This window comes from Octopus sinensis, linkage group LG10 (genome assembly GCF_006345805.1).
Source record: "Octopus sinensis linkage group LG10, ASM634580v1, whole genome shotgun sequence".
In the NCBI taxonomy this organism is placed as follows: Eukaryota; Metazoa; Mollusca; class Cephalopoda; order Octopoda; family Octopodidae; genus Octopus; species Octopus sinensis.
The window spans coordinates 2556717-2570091 of NC_043006.1; the positions used below are offsets into that span (position 1 = coordinate 2556717).

The following is a 13375-nucleotide window of genomic DNA, read 5'->3' on the forward strand; positions in this document are numbered from 1 at the left end:
CCTGTTTATTTGATTCAATCTTATAAAACAACAATATTTCCTAGCTTCTATTTTCTTTTATTACATTTCTTCATATTTTCTGTTTGATTTTGCTTGTCGTCATTTTAATTTTTTCAGTTGCAAGATCAAAGTTCAATGGATTATATTTTGAATTAAAAAGTTAAAAAAAAATTTGTTTGAAAATAATTAGAAATTTCATAACTAATTTGCCTGTTCAGCCTTGTAATAATTTTGATAAGTGGTTAAAGTGATTACCCTGTAGGTCATTTCCTCTTTTAATTGTATTTTCTTGCAGACCATCAGGAAATTGATGACTATCAACATAAGGATTAAGTAGGCTTCAGTTGACTGAGGATCCAACTTTTCTCACAGACAACAAGTAAGTTCATTTGTTACGTTAAATTTGACATAAGATCTGTTAGCATCTGAGAGAAACGAGTGTATTGTCAATAGTTCAAGTATCCTTGTTATATAGAGAAGTTGATCCTTCTCAGCTATTGACAACACATTGTTGCTGCAGGACAACTTTAGCAAAAGGTATTAGTAGTTAGAAATGCTGACTTTTTTTTCTCTATATTTTGTGAAATTGTTTTTTTATTGCTTTAATTTTTTTTTTATAATTGATTTGTACTTTGTCATGAAGAGCACTTAGAATATTTCTTAGAATATATACAACTTTTTAATTTGCTACTTTTAAGTATGTTTTCAAATATTCAAGATTTTATGTTTTGCTTGATGAATTTAAAAAGAAAATTCATGCTTTTGTTTATTATTACTATTATCATCATCATTATTATTATTATGGCAGCAAACCAGCAGAATCCTTAGCATGTTGGACAAAATGTTTAGTGGAACATCTTCTGGCTCTTCATGTTTTGAGTTCAAATTTGCCTTTTATCATTTTCAGCTGATAAAGCAAGTATCGGTTGAGCACTGTAATTATGCAATTATCCAACACTCTCCTCTTGAAAACTACTGGCCTTGTGCCAAAATTTGAAAGTTATTATTATTGATAATAGGTGTCATAACATAGCTATTAGCTCTCAGTAAGCTAAATATGTAAACCAGTTTCAATTTACTATTGAAACTACTTAATTAGAATACCTTTGGAAAAAGCATGAATATCATATATTCCTATAATTCCAGCTTCATAAATTTGATGGCAACATAGTGCTATAGTATATTCTCTATGAATAATGTCTGTCTGACTCAATTTCAAATGTCAGTTTGAACTGTTTCATCTTACTAATTTTTTGGGGAAAAGTATGAGATTCTGGTGTGGTAGAGCTCACACATCAGAAGTATTTGAAGGTTTATCTTACAGGTTATAAAGATTTAGTCTGATAAGTAATGTCCAGAAAACTGAGGCCATCTGTTTATGGCCTGCTACAGTCCCCTCTCTCCTCCCCCTCAGCACGGCAGCGACAACTAACAACAGTCTCCTAATTTTAGATATTTAAGTGGCGTTATTTCCAATGACTGCCCATGGGATAAGGAGGTTCTTAACTACCCCAGACATGCTTCTGTTGCCTTTGAAAGTCTCAACCACCCCAGCCTCCATAACAAGGGTTTCATCATCTGTGCCCTTTGTGTTTCCTTTCTCCTCTATGGCTGTGTATTATGGACCATTTACAACAAAATACATTAAATGTCCTTGAGGCATTTAATTTGTAGTGTCTTCAGAAGATCCTTTCAGTCCCCTGGCAAGATGGATTATGCACAGAGAAGTCGGCCATCAAACCAACAAACAGAAGATGTGAATCTGCATCATACAGGTATCATCTGAGATGGTTCAGAACTGTAGTGCACCTGCTACATTGGATCCTCTCTTGTCATCTATAGCATGGTCAATCACCTGGATGGAGAAACTAAAGAAACAGTTCAAAGACAAGCTGAAGATCATTCTGAAGAGGCGTAAAAATCAATCCTTCAAGAAAGGATGGCATTGGTACCAATCGTTCACTGTGACATCCTCACCTTTGGAGGGGAGCTGAAGATATGGAGGAGAAATGCAGCACCAGCAGGAGATGTTAGAAAAGAAGTATGCACTCAGGTTAATTGTTGAAGAGGCTTTTTGTTAAGAGTCCATTTGTAAGTAACAATTGTTTCTGTGCCTAATAATTCTCTCTGAATATTTCTTTTAATTTATATTAGGGGTTATTTTATATTTGTAAGATGTAGATAAAACCAAATATCTTTTGGAAGTAGTCTCTTTCTATGCTCTTTCCACTGTTTAGTCACTGATGTGTCATCATGTTTCAAATTTTGAGGAAGATGCAATGAAAGAAACACTAGACTGTCTCATGGTAACATGTTTTCCCCTCTAAGTCATAATATCCAGATACCTTGTGGTTAGAAATGTTTCCCACTTTCCTCCCACTTCATAAACAACTTCTGTTTGCTCTGTCATTTTGATTCATTTTGCTCCCAGTTGACAATGAATTGCTCATTTGCAGGACTTGAAATACATCATTGTATGTAGTCTTTGATTTTCTTCTCATAAATCAACAAATAAGCCTGGAATTTGAGAAGTCTAAGGGTGATGCGTAAAAAATGACATGCTATCGTTTCATAAGTTGGAATTGTAAATTGTCAAGGGAATACCAAGGAAGAAAAATGGATTCAATGTGTTGCAGATGTGGTGTAAGAAAGGAAATTGTGAAGTTTGAGGCTCGACAGTTACATATTGAATATGGCAGTTATTGTATTACAAAGGTTTCAGTGATAAAGAAACTTACTGCTTCACATGAAGTTAGATATATGCATAGAATGATGGATTTGTAGCAGGACAAAACATGTGGGGAGTTAGAGTGCTGAGTTGAAAAATGTTTATATATATTTTATATACATGGATATGATTTCTAGTTCTGGATGGCTTCATTTGGAATCTCCAGCTGTTTACGGAATCCATGTTATTGGATTTATCACTACTTTTATTCTACATGACTTAAAATAAGAACAGAACTTGTATGGTGTTAAAGAAATGAATTGAGCAAATAGGCATTTGTGGTACAACAGTTGAGTGAATAGAAGACTTTTATGCATGAAAAATATGGCAATGTTATTAATACTAAAGGTTGTAGGTGCACTAAGATATTTATCATTTTGTTGTTGTATGATGAATGTTAAAGTAAGAATACACATACATTAAATTTATGTAGATATCTAAATTTATTGACCTATCTTACATACTAATATGAAAATGTATGTAAAAATTTAAAAACCTAATTAATAGAACTGCTAAGTGTGTAGATGCTTTCAAACTTTTGTAGTACTTGTTTAATAGTGGGAAAAATCAAATTTTACAAGAAAAAAATTCTGTTCATAAGATCCTTGTAAAAAATTGTTCAGTGTCCAGTATTGTAATGTTCTACTTAACTTTATGTTGCAAATGTACTTGATAATGTTATAACAATTGTTAAATGTATTTGGTTATTTTTAACACTTAAATTCTACTTCTTAATTATTTTTTTACTGGTTTCAGTAATTGAGCTGCAGCAATACTGAGGTTTTGCCATCAGTTGTAATGTAATCTTGTTGTTGGAATTATGTAGCTGAGGAAGTTTGAAACTGTTGCTCTCGGCTGCTTTACCTGTTCATCTCAGCTCTTGCAGATTAGAATGTCCAAGTAATGGTTGACTTTATTTCATATGTAGTTCTTATTTATTTATTTATTTTGGAATAAGGCCAGTCATTTTTGGGGAGGTGTTAAGTTAATTACATCAACCTCATTGCTCAATTGATACTTATTTTTATCAACCCCGGAAGGATGAAAGGCAAAGTCGACCTTGGTGGAATTTGAACTCCGAATGTAAAGACAGATGAAATGCCACTAAGCATTTTACTTGCCGCATTGAATATTTTGCCAGCTCAGCGCTTTATATATATATATATATATCTGTGTGTGTGTGTGTGTGTTTCATATTACAATTTGTAAGCAGTTGCAAATTGGATATAGGTTACCAGTGTATCAATCACTGACTCACAGCATTTCTAATAGTGAGAGTGATTAGTGAATGTCTAACTGAATGCAGAGAGGTTTGATCTGACAAAAGATTTCATCTGAAGAGCATCCACTTTTCTCTGATGTTTAGATTCTTTCTCAACATGCATAGGTGAAATATATTAACACATATGCATGAATGCACATTCATGTAAGAAATATTATTTCAAGCAGTTAGCCAATGCGCAAACCAGAGCTTCTTTACTAATGCTTGTTATGTGTGCCTGATTGGGTGTATGTGTGTGTATATGTGAACTGAAAGGGCTTTGAAGTAAAGTATCTAATCTGGCTCAGATCAAATGATATACAATCACACAGTATTTACATATTTCTTGCAATTAAGATAAACATTACACCTTGAAGTGTTTGTATTTTTAAAATAATATCAATATGTGAACAATAGATTTTCTAGCACCAGGGTCATTAACCCTTCTAACTGCTGTAATATGCTTGAACAGTATAAGAAGAGTATGTATAAGGTGGCATTGTAAAGTTCCTGGACTAATTCTGTAGTTCACCAATAGATGACAGCACATGGTTGTGTGCAGTGTGAGAGCTAACAGTGACCGTCATGAGGCAGAAGTGTGCTGAGTGACATTGCTGTGTTTACTTTGCAAGTTGTGAAATTTGTGTTTTTGTGATCGCATGTGTCTGCTGTGGTCTGTAATTGTTGTCATGGACAGCAAGCTGGAACAAAGAGCCAACATGAAATTTTGTGCTAAACTTGGGGAGTCTGTTACAGACATTGAACATGCTTTGGTAAACTTATGGTGACGATGCAATGGGTTGTGCACTATGTTTTGAGTGTCACGGGTGCTTCAAAAGTGGAAGGAAATCCCTGGAAGACCTGCCACGAACATCACCCCTGGAAATATGGAGAGAATTCATCAGCTTGTGTATGAGGATCGTCAGAGGACAATCAACAACGTTTTGAAGTGTTTGAAGAGGGACATCCAGCAAAAGCAATCAGTTCTGTGGAGCATGAATAATTGGATACTTTACAAAGACAATGCACCCTGTCACCAATCTCTTCTCACTCGTGAGTTTCTCACCAACAACAACATGGTATCACTTCCGCACCCACCCTATTCACCAGATTTAGCACCTGCGGACTTCCATCTCTTCCCCAAGATGAAAATGCAGCTCAAAGGTCACCATTTTAACATCATTGTTGAGATCAAGAGCATATGGTAGAAAGTCCTTGACTTACAGAAAATGACTTCCAGGCTGGATTCCAAAAGGGGTAGGAATGGGGTGACCAGTGTATTGCTGTGCGAAGTGACTATTTCAAAGTATATGATTTTAAAACCTAAATAAATAAGTTATTTTTTGTTGAACATAACCATTCCAGCAACTTTTTGATACTACATTTATTTTATATATGGTCTTACATGAAAGCACCAAAGTAATTCAACAGCTCATCAATTTCAATGGTTGAGCAGGTGATCAACTGATCTCCATCACAGTATTAAATCTTCACAAAACAAATCAAACCAGGTTTAATTCTAGGTTAATATTATTAAAGAGCTTGGAAACTATGTTTCCCTCAGTTTTTCAAATTGCTAAACCCACTTGTATGTCACAACTCTTGACAGAGGTGTTACTATTTTTCAAGAAAAGGGCATAATTTCAGCTTAGAATGCACAGAACCAATGCAGATACTGCAAGGAATCTTGCCTGATAACTCTATTAATTCTACCAATTTACTGCTCTTATTTTATTGATACTGAGAGGATGAAAAGTAAGTTGACCTTGGCAGGATTTGAACTCAGAACACAAAGAGCTGGAACAAATGCTATGAGGCAGTCTGTCCAACACTCTAATGATTCAGCCAAGTTGCTGTCTGAACTTACGGCTACTCTGAAAATTACAATAGCTCTCGTTTAGATTTAGATCTCACAAATATCTAAAGAGGAAGAAGTTTGCATGATTTCAGTTGACTCGAATGTATTACTGGTACTTATTTTACTGGTGTGAGTAGAAGGACATAATTAGCACTCTGATATTGGTGAAGATGGCATCTCAGGATTTACTTGTGCCATGATTTTGATAATAAAACCTGTTCATTTCTTCCTCCTAATTCTGACTTCAGGTCAAAAAGGGAAATGCTTTTAATGCAAGAATAGATAGAAGACAATGTGAACAGAGTGGATTAACTAATCATAAGCGGATGGAAAATGATGTTAATCCTTGAGAAAGATTTAGAGTTAAAACTACAAAATACTGAATATTGTAAAGTATTCAATGTATCTCTCTGCCATTCCAGCATCATAAAGTGGAGTAATTTGATCAAAAATGCTATGACAAGATTTGGTCTCTAAGAAGAGGTAAAGATAGTTGCTACTATTTCTTGAATATCAAGCAGTGAGCTGGCAGAATCATTAGCTTGCTGGACAAAATGCTAAGCAGCATTTCATCTGTCTGCACATTCTGAGTTCAAATTCCACCAAGGTCGACTTTGCCTTTCATCCTGTCAGGGTTGACAAATTATATATCACTGAAATACAGGTCAATGTAATCAACTTGTCACCTCCACCAAAATTTCAGGCCTTGTTCCTTTAGGGTTATGTCTTGAATATCACAATACTGGGAGAGGGGGAGGATAATTCAAGGGCCAAGAGAATATTGTTGATAATTCTCTCTTTTGGTTCATAAAATCCTAGATTTAATGAACTGTGAAATATTTTAACTGCATGAATGTAGTAAATATCATTGAAGAGTCATGGATTGATGACCTAAAAGGTTAATGAGAAATAAATGGACAACTACCATGGATTGATGGTTAGCTCCTACCAAACAAAGGGAAGTCTGATAAAGAGATGTTTCTTTGAGTTACTTAAGAATAACAGAATAGCACAACAAGGGAAGCTGATCTCTTTAACTGATACCAGAAAAGATAAAAAGCAAGCCATGAAATTAATGATTTGGTGGTGGTAATTGTTTTGATGGTGATAATATGGGCACTTACCATCAGGCCTCCAAGCAGGCGGTTTTACAGATACATTTTTTCTCATGAATGGAATTCATAAGAGGAAAAAAAAAAAGAAACTTTTTCAGAAAAAAAATTGTAAAATATATGTTCTGCAGACAAAGCCTATGCAATGAGTCATTTAAAACAAACAGTCAAAGTCTAGGAGGGCAGTGTTTGCAGAGCGTATAACAGATGTTCTTTCGAAGGAAAGTGTTGCAAATGAAGTGACCTTGACTGGTTTGCTTTCACCTACAGCCTGATGTTATATATTTTGCTTATCAAGCAGCATGTCTTATCAATGTTTTTTTGTGGTTTGTACTGTTGAGAAAACTGATGTCGCTAGCAAAGTTTTGAAGTAGGCCATCATCACCTGAGATATTCAAGTGTTGTCTCAGTTGTCTTGCATGTATCAGTGTGTGTGTGTGTGTGTATGTGTATGCATGCACACATCACACATACTTGTACATACATATGTACATGTGTGTGTGTGTGTGTGTGTGTGTGTGCGTGAGTATGTGTGTGCATAGTTTAATCAGGTGTTTCATCTCAGAAATGGTAAGTGTTGGCTTAATTGCTTCATTCTTGGGAGTATCTGAAAATATTATGCATGGGAATTATGTAGGTGTTCATCTATTGATCAAAAATCAAATTCTAAAAACAGTAGTTTTTTTGTACCTCTGATGCAAAAATGATATTCTGCTTGCTTCAAGAAGCTTGGCTGAAAATAGTATCAGTTCGTCTTTAAATTTGTTGAGCTGTCCTGCTGCTTACCACACTGACATCAGTTCAAATCTTACTGCTACGAGTTGTGTTGTACTCCTGAAAAAACACTCACAATGCGCTTGTTCCAGGTTGCCAGACTTCACTGTTGAGTAGTCATAATGTAAGAAGATCACCCAGTTGTAGAAATAAAAACACACAAACACACGAAAGAAGAAACAAACAAAAACAATCCTGCTCATCAAGTCTGGGAAAACAGACACAGAACGGGGGATAAAAAAAACATTGCAGAAGATGTTAGAAGAGAACAGAAAATGTAAAAAAAAAAGAATCAAAAGTGTTTCTGTGAATTCCATACGACGCTAAACAATTGCATAGTCTTATCTTGTTAATGTTATCATTGTCTATGTTGGTATAATACAGAATTTGAATTGCACACTTGTATATATCTCACAGCATGACCGTCTGTCATGTAAACCTCATTTTATGCCTTAGTTTTTATCCTGTCATGTGGTATGCCATGGATATAATTTGTAAAACTTCTATATATAATAAGTTGATTTCTTTATCATGAATTGAAATCAAAGTGAGTTAGAAGTCTCTCTATATAAATACCAGCATCAGACCCTTTAACTCAAGAATAAGCCCCACTATAAAATCTTAAGTCTGTTATAGAATTTAAATTCATGATCCTGATCACTCTCTTGATGATTATTTTCTTGTCTTAGCACGACATCATAGATTCGAAAATAAGTTAGGTTGTTGATATATTTGGAGATGGTCATCTTTTGCCAATAAATGCATGCACTTTGATCTCAGTTATGATTATTATTATTATCATTGCCTTTGCACAGCTTCTCATGCTGGAGATGTACGATGGTGTCAGCTGTTCACTACCGAACTAAGGTAACACCTCTTATTTTTCGAGCACCTCCCAGAGTATACCGAGCAGTTCCAAGCAGTGCTGTTTTCTGCAAGTGGTCCACCCTTATTGCAGCCCCTATTTATTCCATGTACTTCTCAAGATTTTTACTCACTGTTCCCAGGTCTCCGACAGTTATTGGTACTAATACCACCTTTTTCATCGACCACAACTGCTTAACTGCCCAAGCTAACCTGTCATACCTATCAACTTTTCTTTCTTCCTTATCGCATACCTTGTCAGCTGGGCATGCTATATCTATGATCCAGCATAGTTTGCTTTCTTTCTCAATTAAGACTATGTCCGGCTTCCTATTCTCTATCTCATGGTCACACTGAATCATAAAATCCTACAGAATCTTTGCATTATCATTATCGATGATGCCTTCAGGATTGTGGTTGTAACAATTTTTTTCTCTGTCAAGTCCATACTTGTTGCAAAGTGTCTAATGGACAAGCTTTGCTATATTGTCGTGGCGTCTCTTATATTCCTTCTGGGCTAGTGGTGTACGTTGGCTGGTAATATGCCATACGGATTCACCATTTTGTCCACAGATTCTGCACTTATCACTTTCTGATGTGTTGTCTACTCTGTATTTTATGTAGTTTGTTCTTAGTGCTTGCTCTTGGGCAGCACAGATTAGAACCTCTGTTTCCGGTTTTAAATCACTTTTAGTCATCCACAGCCATCTTTTTTCTCTTTCTGTCTTATCTTCAACATCCCTATGAAATTGTCCATGCATTCTTTTCTTTACCCACCTATTTTCAGTATCATTCCTTTTCAATCGCTTGTATAGTGCTTTATCTTTGCAATCTTTCATCCCACACAAGCCTGACCTTCTTACTTCTGATAATAGCGGTTCTGTGGCATTTTTTTACATACCATGCTATGCTGTTTTCTTCTGCTCTAATGCTGTGATCGCATCTAATAAGTCCTCTACCCCTTCTTTTTCTTGGTACATACAGTCTGTCTGTCTGTCACTTTTTGGGTGGATTGTCCCAATTCTGGTCAGCAACTTCCTTGTCTTTCTGTCTAAGCTGTTTAGTTCATCTACTGTCCATGCGATTACCCCTGCTCCATATCTAAGGAGTGAAACTGCCCAGGTGTTGATAGCTTCAATCTTATTCTGTCCATTTAATTTCGACTTAAGGATCAGTCTCAGTCTGCGCAAGGACTCCACCTTAAATTTTTCTGTCATTTCTTTCTCTATCAATTTATCCATTTGCAAAATCCCCAAGTACTTATAGCCCATTTCTTCTATCTGCTTCATAACCTCCCCTGACGGTATCCTTAGCCTGTCCATACATTTGATTTTACCTCTCTTCAAGACTAATACACTACACTTTCTTAGTCTGAACTCCATTCTGATATCAGCACTGAAAGTATACACCATATCAATGAGGGAACTGACTTGGTATTCATTATCATCATCATCATCATCATCATCGTTAAGCGTCCACTTTCCATGCTGGCATGGGTTGGACGGTGCAACTGGGGTCTGGGAAGCCAGAAGGCTGCACCAGGCCCAGTCTGATCTGGCAATGTTTCTATGGCTTGATGCCCTTCCTAATGCCAACCACTCCATGAGTGTTGTGTCCCAAGAAGGAAAGGTATGCATAGGTGGACTGAGGCCATGGGTTATGGTCTCACTTGTCCTGCCGGGTCTACCATAAATTTCAGGTCATCCATGAATAACAAATAGTCGACTTTTTGTTGCCGGCTTTTGAATCCATACCCAGCCTTTGCTTTCCTCAGAATCAGTGTTAGTGGTATCATACACAGTACAAAGATCAGTGGGTCAGGCAGTCCCCTTGGAAGATGCTTCTCCTGATGTATGATCCTTGGAGGGAAAAGGGATTGTTTCAACTCACGGAATAGAGACTATGTGATCAAGCTAGAGCAATAAAAAAATCGTTGGTTCACAGAAGTAGAGCTCGAAGCTATCAAAAGACAGGTCTTGGAAAACTGCAGCAGAGATAATGATATAAACTTCTTCCATATGCTGTCAGGTCTGTCCTCCACTTCGCCATACTTTTTCCAAGCAATTGCTCAACATTCGATGCAATCTCAAATAGGTTCATACATTCCATTAGCCAAGAGTTTGGGATTATATTGTACGCGTTACAATAGTTGATCCATGACATGGCTAAGTTAGTTTTCTTCCTCTTGCAGTCTCTAAGTACAGTTTTGTCTATCAGGAGTTGATCCTTGGTACTGCTGCACATACGCTTGCAAGCCTTCTGCTCATGTGGTAGGACTCCATTTTTTTTTTCAGATGTTCGTACATTGACACTGCGAATATTCCAGTCCGTAATTTCCGCATAAGTGGCAAACAGGACATCGGCCTGCAATTGTTTACCGTATTGCTTTTGTGATGTTTTTCAGGCACAGCACTGTCCTACCCAATGTCCCACCCTCTCTGGTGTTCCTTGGTCAGCATTTAAGAAGGTGTTGAGTTGTGCAGCTATTCGTGCATGACATTCACCAAATCTTTTGACCCAGTAGCCTTGAACTCCATCTGGTCTCAGGGCCTTCCAGTTGCTAATTTGATTGCTCATTTCCTTTACTTTCCCTTACTAAAATGACTAGTTCTGCCTGTTTTGGACAGACCACTGTTTGTTTCCGTTCTTGCAACCATTCAGCATCCTTCTTGGGCTCCTTGTCTTTGCTCCAGATGTCTCTCCAAAACCTTTGACTTTCGATGTTATCTGGTATCAGCTTTTCATCTGTACACTCTCCATTTATGTCTTTATAGAATCTCTTCTGATCTACTCTGAATAACCTATTCTGGTGGTAACCCTTCATTCTTTGGTCGTATTTTACCATCTTTGCTTTCTTTGCTACGAGGCGCTGTTCCAGCTCCTCCATTACCACTTTCAGGCCCTTTCTTTCAATATTATACTTCCTTTTCAGCGACCTGTATTTTTGTTCGCTTTTAAGTTCCCCTTTCTCTTTCCCTCAACAGCATGTCTAACCCTGCCTGGATTCTTCTTTTCCACCATGGATCTTTTCTTTTGTCACTCCCAATTTGTTTCTTTTTCTTGACATCAACACCCACGTTCTCTGCTACAACAATACTTGCTGCCTTGATCAAATTATTTGCTTCTGTGATGTTGTTTGTTCTGATGTATTTCAGAATTTCATTCACATTTTTCGTTCCTTGGTTCAATTTCCACCGATCAACCTTTTTTTAAGGTTGCAAATAATGTCGTTATCGTTCTCCTGTAGTCTTGCCTTTATTCTGACGTAGATTGCCTTTTGTTCATCTGTCATGTCACTATTAGTTTTATTGTCTTCTTTTAGATCACCTATATGTCTCTCATCAAATAAACTACCACGGGTCCTTTCCTGTGCTGTGAGACTACTTCTATTAATAAGAGCTGTATTTTCATCATTATCTCTGCTGCTATTTTCCAAGACCCATTTTTTGATAGCTTCAAGCTCTACTTCTTTGAACCAACGATTTTTTCTTATTGCTCTAGCTTGATCACATAGTCTCTGTTCCGTGAGTTGAAACAATTCCTTTTCTCTCCTAGGATCATACATACGTTGTCAGTAACCCCTAATTTGAGCACCGTTTTTATCTACCAGGTTGCTCAGTAGTAACACTCCATGATCACGGCATTAATTTGCTTGCTCCATCTACGCGGTGTGTGGTGGTCCTTTTCTGGATATCGACAGGCTGGAGCCAGACCAGAATCTCTGAACCTGCCGGATGCAACACTGTCACCATCACTGGCTTCAGTTTCATTACCACCTTTATTCACAATATTTTGTTTTTTCATTGTCACTCATATGAGGTAGTGATTATCAGGTGGCGCAATTACCAGTGTTTTTATTGTGATACCATCACTAGATGTATCATTAATCAGGACGTGGAGAGGCTGCACCTGATTCCTAATAATAATAATAATAATAATAATAATAATAATAATAATAATAATAATAATAATAATAATAATAATAATAATAATAGTAGTAATAATAATAATAATAGTAGTAATAATAATAATAATAATAATAATAATAATAATAATAATAATAATAGTAATAATAATAATAATAATATAATAATAATAATAATAATAATAATAATAATAATATAGTAATAATAATATAATAATAATAATAATAATAATAATAATAATAATAGTAGTAATAATAATAATAGTAGTAATAATAATAATAATAATAATAATAATAATAATAATAATTTTTATTATTATTATTACTATTACTATTATTATTATTATTATTAGTAGTAGTAGTATTAGTTTATTTGTCAGAGTGCACATTCTGCAACCTCTTAAGCCACTTTCTGTTCTTCTTGTCCCCTCTTCTCTCTGCTCTTGTCCTGTCTTTTCCATTTTAGCTGATATTTATCATATATCAGTGGAAATTGTTGAACAAATTTCACTGTAAAACATTAATATTCTAAGTATCAGACTGAATGTATTTTCGGAAATATCCTAATTAGTCCTTTGTTACAGTTCTTTAGAACAAACTGTATTCCAAACTTTATACTGTTACATACAGACTGTGTTTGAAGCTTTATACTGATATATTATAAAAGCAAAGTATTGTGATAACAGATAACCATTAGAGGAAGGATGGATGTGGATATCCAAAGATGTCTTATTAATGCTGAACCTTTGTCTCTACAAATTGCTAACATTTTTCATGTTTGAATGCCAGGTAACTTGTAACTAATTGTTACATTTATATATCAAGAGAGATGCAGAAAGCTGAAGTAAGAGTT

At 35.7% G+C, this 13375-nt stretch overlaps 1 protein-coding gene across 2 annotated transcripts in view; it reads left to right on the forward strand.

Annotated features, from left to right (window-relative positions):
* The first annotated feature begins 295 nt into the window (after window positions 1-295).
* The window catches only part of LOC115216435, a 469531-nt gene continuing 456451 nt past the window's right edge, over window positions 296-13375 (forward strand). For both annotated transcript variants that reach the window (XM_036506255.1, XM_036506257.1), the window contains exon 1: window positions 296-379. The gene's annotated coding sequence lies outside the window, so the exon portion shown is untranslated. The remainder of the gene's footprint in view (window positions 380-13375) is intronic.